The sequence below is a fragment of the Dermacentor albipictus genome, chromosome 8 (assembly GCF_038994185.2).
Source record: "Dermacentor albipictus isolate Rhodes 1998 colony chromosome 8, USDA_Dalb.pri_finalv2, whole genome shotgun sequence".
NCBI lineage: Eukaryota > Metazoa > Arthropoda > Arachnida > Ixodida > Ixodidae > Dermacentor > Dermacentor albipictus.
The window spans coordinates 87,995,171-88,008,112 of record NC_091828.1 but is presented as its reverse complement, the minus strand read 5'-3'; the positions used below and the strand labels follow the sequence as shown (position 1 = coordinate 88,008,112).

The 12,942-nt window shown below is 48.2% G+C and overlaps 1 long non-coding RNA gene across 2 annotated transcripts in view; it reads right to left on the bottom strand.

The window, feature by feature from the left end:
* The window catches only part of LOC139048483 (uncharacterized), a 95,869-nt gene that overhangs the window by 19,765 nt on the left and 63,162 nt on the right, over positions 1-12,942 (bottom strand). For both annotated transcript variants that reach the window (XR_011507732.1, XR_011507733.1), the window contains exon 2: positions 4,172-4,225. This is a non-coding gene — a long non-coding RNA (uncharacterized lncRNA). The remainder of the gene's footprint in view (positions 1-4,171; positions 4,226-12,942) is intronic.

Below are 12,942 nucleotides of genomic sequence, written 5' to 3'. Positions count from 1 at the left end.
CTATACTGCCTAATATTCTACCTAGGTTAAACAATGAAAAAAGACACAAAAAACACTATGAGCTACCACGCCCAAATTTTCTGATCCCCTATTGCGAACTGTGCTTTTGTATGTCTCCGCCTTTTGTCGTTTCCCTACTTTTCTTCCACCAATCCTCAAGTCGCCTCTGACTAATGTCTATTGCGGACATGTTTGCTTTACCACTGCTCCCTCTGAGTTCTCTGAACTAATCAAGCGCAATAACAGCGCCACATCTCAGGCAACCATATGCCGTTGGATTGATTCAGCTGGCTAACCATTCTTTTTTTTTCATCCTTGACACAATTTCTTCAAAGTTCACCACGCAGGACCCGACGTAGCATATGCGGGAAGGAGACGACGAGCCTTTCGGAGTACTTATTTACTTAACGTTTTCGTTTGGTGAACCAGCGTTCGTAAGAGTACAGTATCGCATGAACAACTCATACATAGCTTTAAAAGCACCGTTTCAAGAACAGAGGGCGGACCATCTCCCCTGAATACAACTTACGCTGTGCATCATGAATCATTATCGAAGTTCAGTGTTTGAGGGAAGCCCGTCTGGTTCGGGATGAAACATGGTGAAAAGGAAGACAAAATCTGGGGCTCTACGCCGCCCAAAGTAAAATTTAAAATAAATAAAGACGTTTCTGCTCCCGCACGGGAGCCTTGTTCAATGACACGCATTTTAGAACACGAAAATTAAATGCAGATGTGTTCATGATACAATATATACAAACATGGCTCTCAGGTAAGTGCCAGTAGTTACAACGATTATGCGTAGTTAAAACAAAGTGACCTACATATGCAGATACAATGGCAGGATGTTTAGTGCATGGCATCTCTAAGTGCAGCCGCGAATTATCTAGAAATTGAGGTGTTAAGCGTCTAACTTCTAGCCACATAAGCCAAAAAGCCACACGTAAGAAAAAAAAGCGTTCAAATCGTACATGTACACTCTGTGGGATGTGTACATTTGGGCTCAGTTGATAGCTAGGTCAGTTTTCCTTTTTTTTTTCATTTATTCTGGATGAGGCAGTATCAAATTTATGAATAAGGTAAGATTTCCGAACCTCACGGTTATGGCTGGTGCAGAATCCGGATTCGAGCATAGTTACCTTGAGATTGGTAAATAAGTGGGCCGGCATGTTAACGTGTTTCGGGAGTGGTACCTTTGGTTGGGATTTGGCTTGCGACCTATGGTTGTTAAAGCGGATCCTGAAAGGTGTTTCGGTCTGGCCTATGTATTGCATGTGGCAAGTGCCGCACTCGAGCAAGTACACTACGTTGTATGAATCACAGTTGAAACTGCATTTGATTGTGAACATAAATTGGCTGGCTGTGCTGGTGGCAGTCAATGTAGCTGGTATATAAGGGCCGACTTTTCGACGTGGTTTATTGCAGCGGCTGCAACATGTCAGGTTAGAAGTGGCGATTTTTGAAGACGTTAGTATGTCACCTATGTTTTTCGAGCGCCTAGACACGACATGAGGGGGCATATGCCTGAGGCCTTAGCCTTAGACGCGGAAAGTGTGAGTATGAAATTAGCCGACTAGGAGCCACTGGGCTTGTTTTTGCTCTCATTGTCATGGAATGCCTATGCAAGCAAGATAATTATAGCGGACGAAATGGGTCGAGAAAACCGGTATCCTCGGCTAACTACAGAAACGGTTCAAACTAGGCAGAGGCTTATTGCATAAAATATTTGTACTAACGCAGCACATATAGATTTCTAAAGCTTAGAGTTGACATTTATGGGCACCACTTCTTGATATCAAGGGAGCCTACGACGACGTAGACAGAGAATTGCTATGTGATCATCTCAAACAATAGGGCATAGACGACGGTTTTGTAAAGCTCATCGGGACAACCGTGTACCTATCCTTGGAAAGGTCGCAAATACCATGAAGTTGCGGAAGTTCACCGAGTACTGAAACGAGGGTGTCTTCAGTCTCCACTGTTGTTTACGCTTTCTGTGGTGCGTCTCATCAGCCATCCACAAATCTCTCACGTACGAGACGCTTTTCGAATTGAGAAGCCTGGTAGCTGCAACCCTTGACTAGCCTGCATCATTCGACGTAATAAGCATCGACGCCTTCGCCCGGATCCTGAGTACGCTTGTGAAACCTAGAAGATTCTTCAACTTCGTTTTTATTTTGTGCAAAGTTCTCGCTGAAACACTTTACCGCCGTTTCGTATCACCGCAGTTCGTCCACGGAAACCGAAAAGGTTTCAAAACTCGGAGGATTTTCAGGGCTCACACAATATGGAAATGTGCGTGCTTGTACTCCTGCAGGAGTGCAGCAAACACCAGAGACGGCTGCGTAATCTTCGTAACGGGTTTTCCACGTCGGCCAGGACGCAACGTTGTTTAAATCGAACGCGTCGGCTTGGCGTAGGTCATGGACGAATGAAAGGGGGGGAAAGGTCATGTTGGATAAAGTGTGGAGGAAGTCAAGTGCTCATTTTCCCAATCGAGCACTGCGACGTGTAACCCAAACATCAACGCTGCCATAGCAACCGCGCTTTTGAATCTACCACTGCTGCTCTCGGCCTCTTGAAGGTGGTAAAAGGTCTTTCAGCACATCTCCTTCTCGCAGCACATTCGGTTCGCAAGATAAGCCGACTTTACACCATGGTCTGTAAGCTTGAAAGTTGTGTTTAGGCTCTGTGAGTTTGGACGGGAGCCATCATCAGACATACTCAAGTAATCACGGCGCGGTTCCTCGTCGTCTTCTTCAACGTGCTACGGAAAAGCACAGGAGTGCGTCTGCTTCAATAAACCTGTTACAGAAATTTTGTAGGCTTTGTTCTGACAACCGTCGGCCGCACAGACTTGCGGCGGCTCGTAGCAGTGCAAGTTCAAAGCTTTCACCTGCGTATTCGAGCGAGTTCATGGGAGGAGAAAAGGGAGATGGCACATCAGCATCGCTGCATTTCCGACTTAAAAAACCTGATGGCAGGCCCTCTCCAATTTGTTTCTTTCCTCCATGCCGTAGGATGATGCCGAGCCACTTCAAGTAGGATGCGTGTTGCTCGTCGGCCATCATGCTTACTCCGTTCGACAGATGAAAGCAGACGAACGCCTTCAACCGGTCGCATCTGACACCATGTCGCGTGTTGGGTTTCGTACATCGAGGCGGTAACGTCACATCATATCGAGAGGGGCCGCGGAGACGGGCTCTGGCGTCACAACAACAGCACCAGCAGAGAAGCCTGAGATATCAAAATTTAACATAGAAAGCTTTTACTCGAAAAATGAAGGAAATGTCCTCAATAACACGGCACCAAGACCCGATCAAACCCAAATACGGCTATTCAAGAAACCTCGCTCCACAGAGCCGGGCCCTACTGGCTATCTTCATAGGCCAAATGATTAGAACGAAGGAAATTCCAGTTGAATGGCATGAAAGCATGATGGACTTCATATACAAAAGAAAAGGCGATGAGGACAAGATAAGCTGATACACGCCAGTCACAGTAACGTCGGGGTTATATAGAATGGCAATGGAAGCCATAAAACTGTAGCTGTCGAAGTGTATGGAGAACTTTAGAATGCGTTCAGGCCAGGCAGATTCTTGGAGGATACGATATTTGTATTAAGTGAGTACAAAGAAATTTCAATCGCCGAGAATCGACCTTTATCGATAGCATATCTATGTATTAAAGGAGCTTAGGACTATGTAGACGGGGAACGTTTATGGGAGATTGTTAAGCCCGAAGGCATAGAATACCATTTCGTGGAGCAGCTGAGGGAGATATATAGAGACGACCTAGTTCAAGTTGTGCGAGAACGTCAAAAATGTAGGTAAGTGTAGAGAATTTACCAAGGACTGAAGCAACAATGGCCAGTCTCCATTGTTGTTCACGCTTTATGTTCATAGAAAGACGACTGGAAAACAACGAATCTGGCTTTGATTTATGCTACATGTGTAGTGGACAAATGGTGCAACAGAAGCTACCTAGACTAATGTATTCGGACGACATAATGTTGCTCTGCGGCAATGGCAATATCTGTGGCAATGCAGCGACAAATATAGGCCTCATGTTTACCGTGGAGAAGTCTGGAAGTACAACCTTTAATGAAGTTACGAGCAATTACGCGGTGTCACTTCAACAGCAAGTCATACCCATAGACGAGCAATATAAATACCTGGTCGTATCCATGAAGGAAGGAAAGACTTCTTCAAGTGCCAAGCAAGATAATCTGAAAATAAGGGGAAAGCGGAACGCTGCAATTATGAAACAAAGGTCACTGTGGGGTCACAATAAGTTTGAGGTGGCACATGGAATCTATAAATCTAATTGTACCAGCGCTAACCTTCGCAAATGCCATTCGATGCTTAAAATGAGATATACTGTCTGGGTTGGAAGTCAACCAATGATCCGGTTCTTTAGGACGCACAAGGTAAAGCCACAAATCAGGCAGTGTGGGGTGATATGGGTTGAACCTCTTTTCAAGTCAGAGAAGCTCAGAAAAAAATCAGTTTTTAGGAATCACTCAAGAACATCGACGAAAATAAATGAACAGGTAAAGTGCACAAGTACCTGTACTGGAAAAGCGTGCGAAAGAATAGAGGAAGAGATCAATAAAGTTGACAACCAGGTGCAAGGCAATTCAAATTGTCAATAGGCAACCAGGAGTCATCAGAAAGAACGTGAGAGAAACAGCGACAGTTAATATGGTGCATTTAATTGAAATTAAAAGGACCATGGATATTTAGAAGAATTAGAAGAAAGAAATTAGAAGGAAAAATATAAAAGATAACGGAAATCGCAGTGCCTTGCTAATTGTGGGTCCAGCCGGCTGCATAAGGACACAAACCTACCGGAACAAATATTCGGAAATTGGTGAGGCATGTCTATGCTGCAGCAAAAACCTGGATACCACTCAGCACGTCTAAATGAAGTGCAAAACAGAATCGTAGGTAACGTAAACATACGAGAAGCGTTTGGTTTTAATGTGAATGGAAGCGTCAACCAGTCAGCAGTCGAGATGATCAAGCGACATTTAGAGTATTCGTGGAAAAAAAGGCAGGGAAGAGATTGATACTACCAGATTTCTTGCAGCCATGGCTAGCGGTACAAGGTACATATTGAATGAAAAAAACGGAGACGTATGAAAAAATCTTAGATGAGAAACATGCACAGCATACCTGATTAAATCAACCAGGCTAGGTGATTATATTTCACCGCCCCATTTCAAAGGGGATGCCACTAGATCGTCATCATCATAAACAAGTGGTGCTTAATCGTGTGCCAGAATACAGGAGGGAACGCAAGTATCACCACCAGATAGCTGAAAAAACACAGGTGGCGACCTCTAGTCTCGCCAGAAGAACGGCAAGACGAAGGAGAAAGAAGCATGCTGCTCCACGCGCCGTTCCACGGGGCTCCCGAACGCTGCTCGACTGGCCAGAACAGATTCCGTTTGCACCGCTGAAGGACGCCAACCCCTCACTGCGAGCGCTGTTCCTCCTGAAGCCCAACATTCGACCACATTCCCCGTCGACCCGAATGCTAACGACGATGGCGGGGGAACTTCGGGAGCGAGTGCCGAAGGAAGACCGAGACCGAAGGAGTGCGCCAAGCTGCTGCCGCCATTACGTGGGTGAAGCGTACCTCATGGATACATTTAGGACTGAGGCGGCACCGCGCAAGACGACCCGGGCGAAGCGGAATCCGGCTGCTGCCGATGATGGTGGCAGTCCGTCTCAGGATAACACCACCGTCAAGCGGCCGCGTACGAGGCCTGCCACTCAGGACCCGTCCCCACCAACGACGAGGTCCCCGTCCGTGAAGCCCACCGCGCCGAAAGCCATCGCCACCACGGCTTCGGGCGAGGTGCGAAAGGTCTCAGAGGAACCAGCACCGGACGCCGGTGTGAACGTCCCGTCCACCATCAACGGACGTTCACGGAAGGCGCCGAGGGTGAGCCTCAAGACGCGATCCCGGAGCTACTACCCGAGCGAGGCCACCTCTGCCGCTGCCAAGCGGCGACACCGCTCGCGGAGTCACTCCCATGGCGGCGGCTGTCATCACGCCAAGAGGGGAAGGAGCCGCGGGTGATCTCCAGGCACTCGTCCCGCAGCGGCTGCGCTGGCCACAAGCACAAAGGCAGTCGCCGAGGGACGTCAACCACCGGCTCGGAGAGCACCCGCGGCAGAAAGACGGGACGCAGCAAGAGCCGACGCCACCGCTCGGTGAGGAGCTCGTCTGCGGAGAACGCGAGCGTCAAGGGCGGCACAAAAAGGCGCCGCCACGCCCGTAGCAGTCGTGCGTCGACGAGCAGTGGAGATGGGCAAGCCGAGTCGAACACGGCTAAAAGCATTTTTTTTTCAGAAGTGCCTTCCTTTTCTGTTGCCAATTTAAAATTTAACGGAAATATAAATAAATAATTGATTGCGTTATTGATTGATTGAATTTTTTTAACCACAACAACGATGTTTATCTTCCAGAAGTTCCCAATACGTTCCTGTGCAGTCCCAACCTTTGCGCGATCTTCTAAAAAATGGAACTTCTCCCCGGACGTACGGAGGTTGAATTATTCCGCAATTACCTTCCTCTTGGCTCGCCGATGGAGATGGAAAAAAATGGCTGTGGCTTAGGTAAGGTTAAGCCCAGGATGCGAAGCATACTAGCCTTTATTTTAGTTGTTGAACCACTGTTTAGCCTGGTGAACTGCTGTTGCTTGGCTATATTTGGTTCGGCTAGACGAAGAAACAACTCATGCATTACTTCTTCGCCTTCAAGAGTGGAACGCGACAGCGTTCCCGTCGACCCGCCAAGGGGTGTAAGACAATGGGCTACAGGGCAGCGACTACGCGCCCCGCATTGGACGCGGTGAGCGTCGAGCAAAGCAGCGTTCGGCGCGGCAACGAAATGTGCGCCTGAGCAAGAGACGCACGCCTTAGAAACAGCGCGTTTCTAAGGCAACACCGCATTCACTAGAGGCGCTTTTGTACCGCTTTGAAGCGTTGTACTCGTGGCTCAGTGGTAGCGTCTCCGTCCCACACTCCGGAGACCCTGGTTCGATTCCCACCCAGCCCGTCTTGCAAGAGTTGAGCCAAAGCCACTTCTCCTCTGTCGTGACGTCACGGTGTCACGTGATTTCATGGTCACCGCCGCGCCTGAGGAGCTGGGTTGAGCCCTCGTAATATGCTTCGCATAAAATTAGTAGGTGCCGTGCCTGGCAAATTGAAGAAATCGTGGTTTGCGCGTCTGGAAAACAATTCAAAATCAATTTAGCTTTCCAAGATCTTTATTATTAAATTATTGCCTAGAAGAAGGGTTTGCAAGTATGGTTTTTCAGAGCTCAGCTGTTAGGCGTTCCTTCCTGGGTTGAGCGTTGGGGTCCCTCGGCGTACGCAAGCGAACGCCCTCGTACTACTGCTCGCGCGTTCATTGTCGTCTTCTTCCACAGCTGGCTACGGTTCCAATCACCATGCCAGCGTTGCCAAACTGCCCCTCCCTCTGCCAAGGCAATGGGTGCACTGGCATACTGCCAGACAGTGCGACGATTACGGTCTCAAATTCTTTGCCTGAATATATAGCAAAATGAAACCACGTATGCACCTGCACTTAAATTGCGCATCAGAAGGTATTGGAGTCATCGCACTTCTTTTTTAAGTTCTCTAATCCGTCAAACATAAGAAAATAGGCAACATTAGCATTGGCAAACACGCACAGGAAGCCAGAGGCAATCGAGGAAGGCTTCAAGCAGCTCCTAATCGGCGTCTCGGCCGGCCTAGCGGATGACGGCTGGCAACGCTGTCAAGAGGGACAGCGGACTTTAAACGAATGGAGAGCAGGCAATGCCCTCATACGTACAGATGAAAGCGCGTAAAGTACCTGGGTCACTTCCATGCAAAATTTGGGCCCGAATTAATCATGAAATCTTGCGCCAAAATTGTTGCCAAGAAAAAAATGTCAGCCAAACCTGATGCCTTAAGTACCATCATGGAAGCAGGCCCGTAAATATCGAAGACCACTCACAAACAAAAAAGAATGGTGAATTTTTGGAATGTTTTCAAGCCTTTGTAAAAAAATCTTACCTTCCTCTATCGCGCCCTGATATTCGTGTGTGGAATTCGCTCACTTAATCAGGGGTTATTGACATTGCGAACTGGTATACCGGTTAGGGTAATTTCATTAACGCCGTGAATAACGCAGTTTCGTAGCCTTTGTTCTGACGCATGTCGGCAGCACGGACTTGCGGCGTTTCGTAGTAATGCAAGTTCAAAGCTGTCGCCTTTCTGCTCTGGCGATCTGATTGGAGGCGAAAAGGGAAATGGCACACCAACATGGCTGCATTTCTGGCTTCAAAAATGTGGCGTCAGGCCCTCTCCTATTTCTTTCTTTTCTCCATGCCGTACGGAGGTGCCGAGCAACTTCGAATAGAACGCACGTTGTTCGTTGGCCATCTTGCTTAGCCGCTCTAGAGACGAAAGCCGACGAACGCCTTCAACCGGCCACTTCTGAACGCATGTCCCGTGTTGGGTTTCGAATATCGAGGCGGTAGCGTCACAGCGTATCGTGAGGGGCTGCAGAGAGGCGCTCTGACGTCACAATAACTGCAACAACAGAGAAGCATGACAGATAAAAAAATACCATTGGAAGCTGTTACTGGAAACAAAGGGAACGAAATGTCCCCAATAACACGGCAGCAATCCTAATACGGCTAATAAAAAAATCTCGGTCCACAGAGCAAGGCACTGCTGGCTCATGACATGATTGACATGTACAAGTGAATAAAGCGAAGAAAATTCCGGTTGCGTGGCATCAAAGATAGATGAACATCATCTACAAAGGCAAATGTGATAAGCATAAGACAAGCTCATGCAGGCCAGTAACAGTAACATCGGTTATATATATAGTGTCACGTTGTGGTGACGTTGAAGAACACAGTAGCAATACAGCGAAAGACAAAACTAACTTTTATTGGGTGAACCTGTGCCCACAAAAACAGGCTACACTTATAGCACAACGATAGCGGCGAACAGGGCCGACGATCGTCGAAACTCTGATCAGCGAATGCTTCAGAGTAATCCCTGGGACCCGCGCTCCTTCCACAAAGTTCTACATCGATAAGATTACAGAAGGTTCGGTTACAGACAGCGGATGGAAGCATCGATAACATTCCAGAAACTTCCGATACATGCAGGCGCGTCCTGCGTAGTGCGATAACATTTCTTAGATGGTGAAACGTGTCGCCCGATAAAGACAAACAAGTACACGTGTCAATAGAATGGCAATGGAAGCCATAAAAATTCTGACTGTCAATGTGGATGGAGAACGTTAAATTAAATTCAGGCAAGGCAGACGCTTAGAGGCCGCTTTCCGTGCACTAACTCGGTGAACGGAAATTTCAATAGCCCAGAATGGTCCATTATCGATAGTATTTCTATATACCAATGTAGCGTCTGACAACGAAGAATAGGAATTCTTATAGAATATTCTTAAGCACGAAGGCATAAAGGACAATTTCGTGGATTGAATAAGAGAAACTTATATAAACAAATGAGTACAAGTTGTGTTGGAAGGTCTAAAAGAGAAGGAAGTGGTGGGAATTCAACAACGACTGAAGCAAGGACGCCCTCTGTCTGCATTTTTGTTCACGCTTTATGTTCATGGCATAGAAAGACGGCTTGTAAAAGCGAATTAGGGTTTGATTTATTACGTGGGTAATGGACAAATGACGCAAGAAAGCTCCCTGGATTGATGGATTCGGACGACATAGTGTTACTAGCTGAAAATGCAACAGATATACAGGCACTTGCAAATCTGTGTGGCAATGCAGCGACAAATCTAGGCCTCAAGTTTACCATAAAGCAATTTGGAATTACGACCTTCAATGAAAATACGAGTTGACAAGAAAGTTGGCAACCAAGTAAAAGGTAACTGAAGTTCTAAATAGACAACCAGGAGGCATCAGAAAGACAATAACAGAAAGGGCGACAGCTACGTTAATGCAAAAAAAAATTATGGAATTTAAAGTCCCAAACGACTTTTTCATTATGAGGAACGTCTCAATGAAGGACTCCGGTAATTTCGACTTCCTGGGGTTTTTTAACGTGCACCTATATGTAAGTACACATGTGTTAATTGTAAACAAAAAGGACCATGGACATTTACAAGAATGAGAAGAAAGAAATTAGAACGAAAAATCTAAAGGATAACACAAAGTGCAGTGCCTTGTTATTTGTGCGTTGAATAAGGACAAAAACATACCGGAACAAATATTCGGAAATAGGTGAGGCATGTCTACGCTGCAGCAAAAACCTGGAAACCACATAGCACGTTCTAATGTAAGGCCAAGAGTATCAACCAATGAGAATCGCAGGTAAAGTACACATTCCAGAAGCGTTTAGGTTTTATGTGGGCGGAAGCCTCAACCGGTCAGGAGTCGAGATATGCAAGATACGCTTAGAGTATTGGCGGAAAAAAAAAGAGCGAAGAGACTGATACAATCTGATTTCGCGCAGTCATGGCTAGCGAAAAAATTAGATATTGAAGAGGTTAAAAGGAAGAAGCAAGCAAAAATGCTACATAAAAACATGCGCAGCGTACCTGATTAAATCAACCAGGCTATGTGACTATTTTTCGCCACGCCATATCAAAGGGTATGCCATTAAATCATCATCATCAACAACAACAAATGGTGTTTAATCGTGTGCCAGAATACAGATGGGAACGCAGGTGTCCCCACCAGATAACCACAGAAACACAGGTGGCGACCTCTGCACTCGCGAGAAGATCGGCGAGACGAAGGAGAAAGAAGCCCGCCGCTCCACGCGCCGTCCCACGGGGCTCGCGAACGCTGCTCGACTGGCCAGAACAGATTTTGCTTGGACCACTGAAGGAGGCCATCCTCTCACTGCGAGCGCTGCTCCTCCTGAAGCACAACATTCGACCACATTCCACGTCAGCCCGAAGGCTGACGACGACGGCGGGGAGACTACGGGAGCGAGTGCCGACGGAAGACCGAGGCCGAAGGGGTGCGCCGAGCTGCTGCCGTCATGGCGCGGGAGGAGGATACACCCAACAATGACGAACCCCGCCCAAGACGAACCCGGCGAAGCCGGAACCCGCTGGTGCCGACGGTGACGGCAGTCCTCGCGACGCCACCGCCGTCAAGCCGCCGCGTGCAAGACCTGCAACTAAGGACCCGTCTACACCAACGACGACGTCCCGGTCAGTAAAGCCGGCAGCGCAGAAAGCCATCACCACCAGGGCTTCGACGACCTGGGCGAAGCGCAAGCGGGCTGCTGCTGACGATGGGCGCAGTCCATCTCAAAAGGCGCCCGTCGTCAAGCGGCCGCGCGGGAACGCGACCAAGAATTCGCCTACACCAACGATGAGGTCCAGGTCAGTGAAGCCGGCAGCGCAGAAAGCCATCACCACCAGGGCTTCTGCTAAGACAAGAAAGGCCCCCGATGAACCGGTACCAGACGCCGATGGGAACGTCCCGTCCATCAGCAAGGGACGCCCACAAAAGGCCCCCAAAGTGAGCCACAAGACTCGAGCCCGGAGCTCGTCCTAGAGCCGTGCCTCCTCGGCCGCTGCCAATGGTACAAAGCGTCGCCACCGCTCGCGTAGTCACCATTCCGGCAGCAGCAGCCACCATGCCACGGGGGGAAGGAGCCGTGGCAGATCCCGACACTCGTCCCGCAGCGGCTGAGGTGGCCGGAAGCACAAAGGCAGTCGCCGACGAACCGCTCCGTGAGCGGTTCGTCGGCTGCGAACGCGAGCGTGAAGGGCGCCAGAAAAACGCGCCGTCACGCCCGTAGTCGTCATTCCTGTCAAGCAATGGAGATACGCAGGACAAATTGAAGACGGTGACAAGCATTTGTTCCTACCTGAAATGTCTCCCTTTCTATTCCCAATTTTAAGTTTACCGAAAATGTTAATAAATTATTGATTGATTGATTGATTGATTGATTGATTGATTGATTGATTGATTGATTGATTGATTGATTGATTGATTGATTGATTGATTGATTGATTGATTGATTGATTGATTGATTGAAAACTTTGTAATCCCCAAGCATGATCTTTGTGTTCGAAAATGTGCCCAGAAAGTTCCTCCAGCATCTTCTGGGGGAACTTCAGTGCGCATCGTCTCGAAAGGTTTTAAATATGGAACTGCAGATTGAACATACGGAGGTCGAATGCTTCCACACTTACCTTTACCATGTATGCCTTTACGAATTTTTCCTTGCCCCCACCGGTAGGGATTGCCTGACACGCTACAATGGTCTTGTGAAGTCCTTCTACTTAGAGCGTAGAACCTTCCTCGGCCCGCACAACAAACTATCCCGAGCGCAGGCTACAACTTTCCGCCTGCTACAAACCAATACTTACCCCTCGTTACAACTTTACAACAACCCTACTACCCAGACATTTACCCCAATCCCACGTGCCATATCTGCAAGACACAGCCAGCCACGCTTCCACACATGCTTTGGGACTGTACACACCAATACCCCGACACTAACCACACGACCCTCTCGTCGAGATGGCACGCTGCCCTGCGTAGCCCCAACCTTGACGACAAACTCTGGGCGACCCAGCAGGCCTGCGAGGCGGCGAAGAGGCAACACCTCGACGTCCCCACATGGGAGGCCTAGGCCCAGCCACCATCTCTTGCTGGTTTCAATAAAGTTTATTCAGTCAGTGAAACGATGTTTAGTTTGATTCACTTATTGCCTGCACAAAGCTTTTCCAATATCCCAGTGATTTTTAGAATGCAGCTCTTAGTAGTAGTAGTAAGATTTATTTCGAAGAGAAAGAAGTAGTTGGCGAAGACTTGGGCGACGGATGGAGAACTCATTTCAGAGCCCCTGCGGCCTGTGCTGCTTCCCTTGCCTGCTGTACCAGGCTGCGCTGGGTTCTCAGGACCGATGCAGCTCTTAAGCGCCCGCT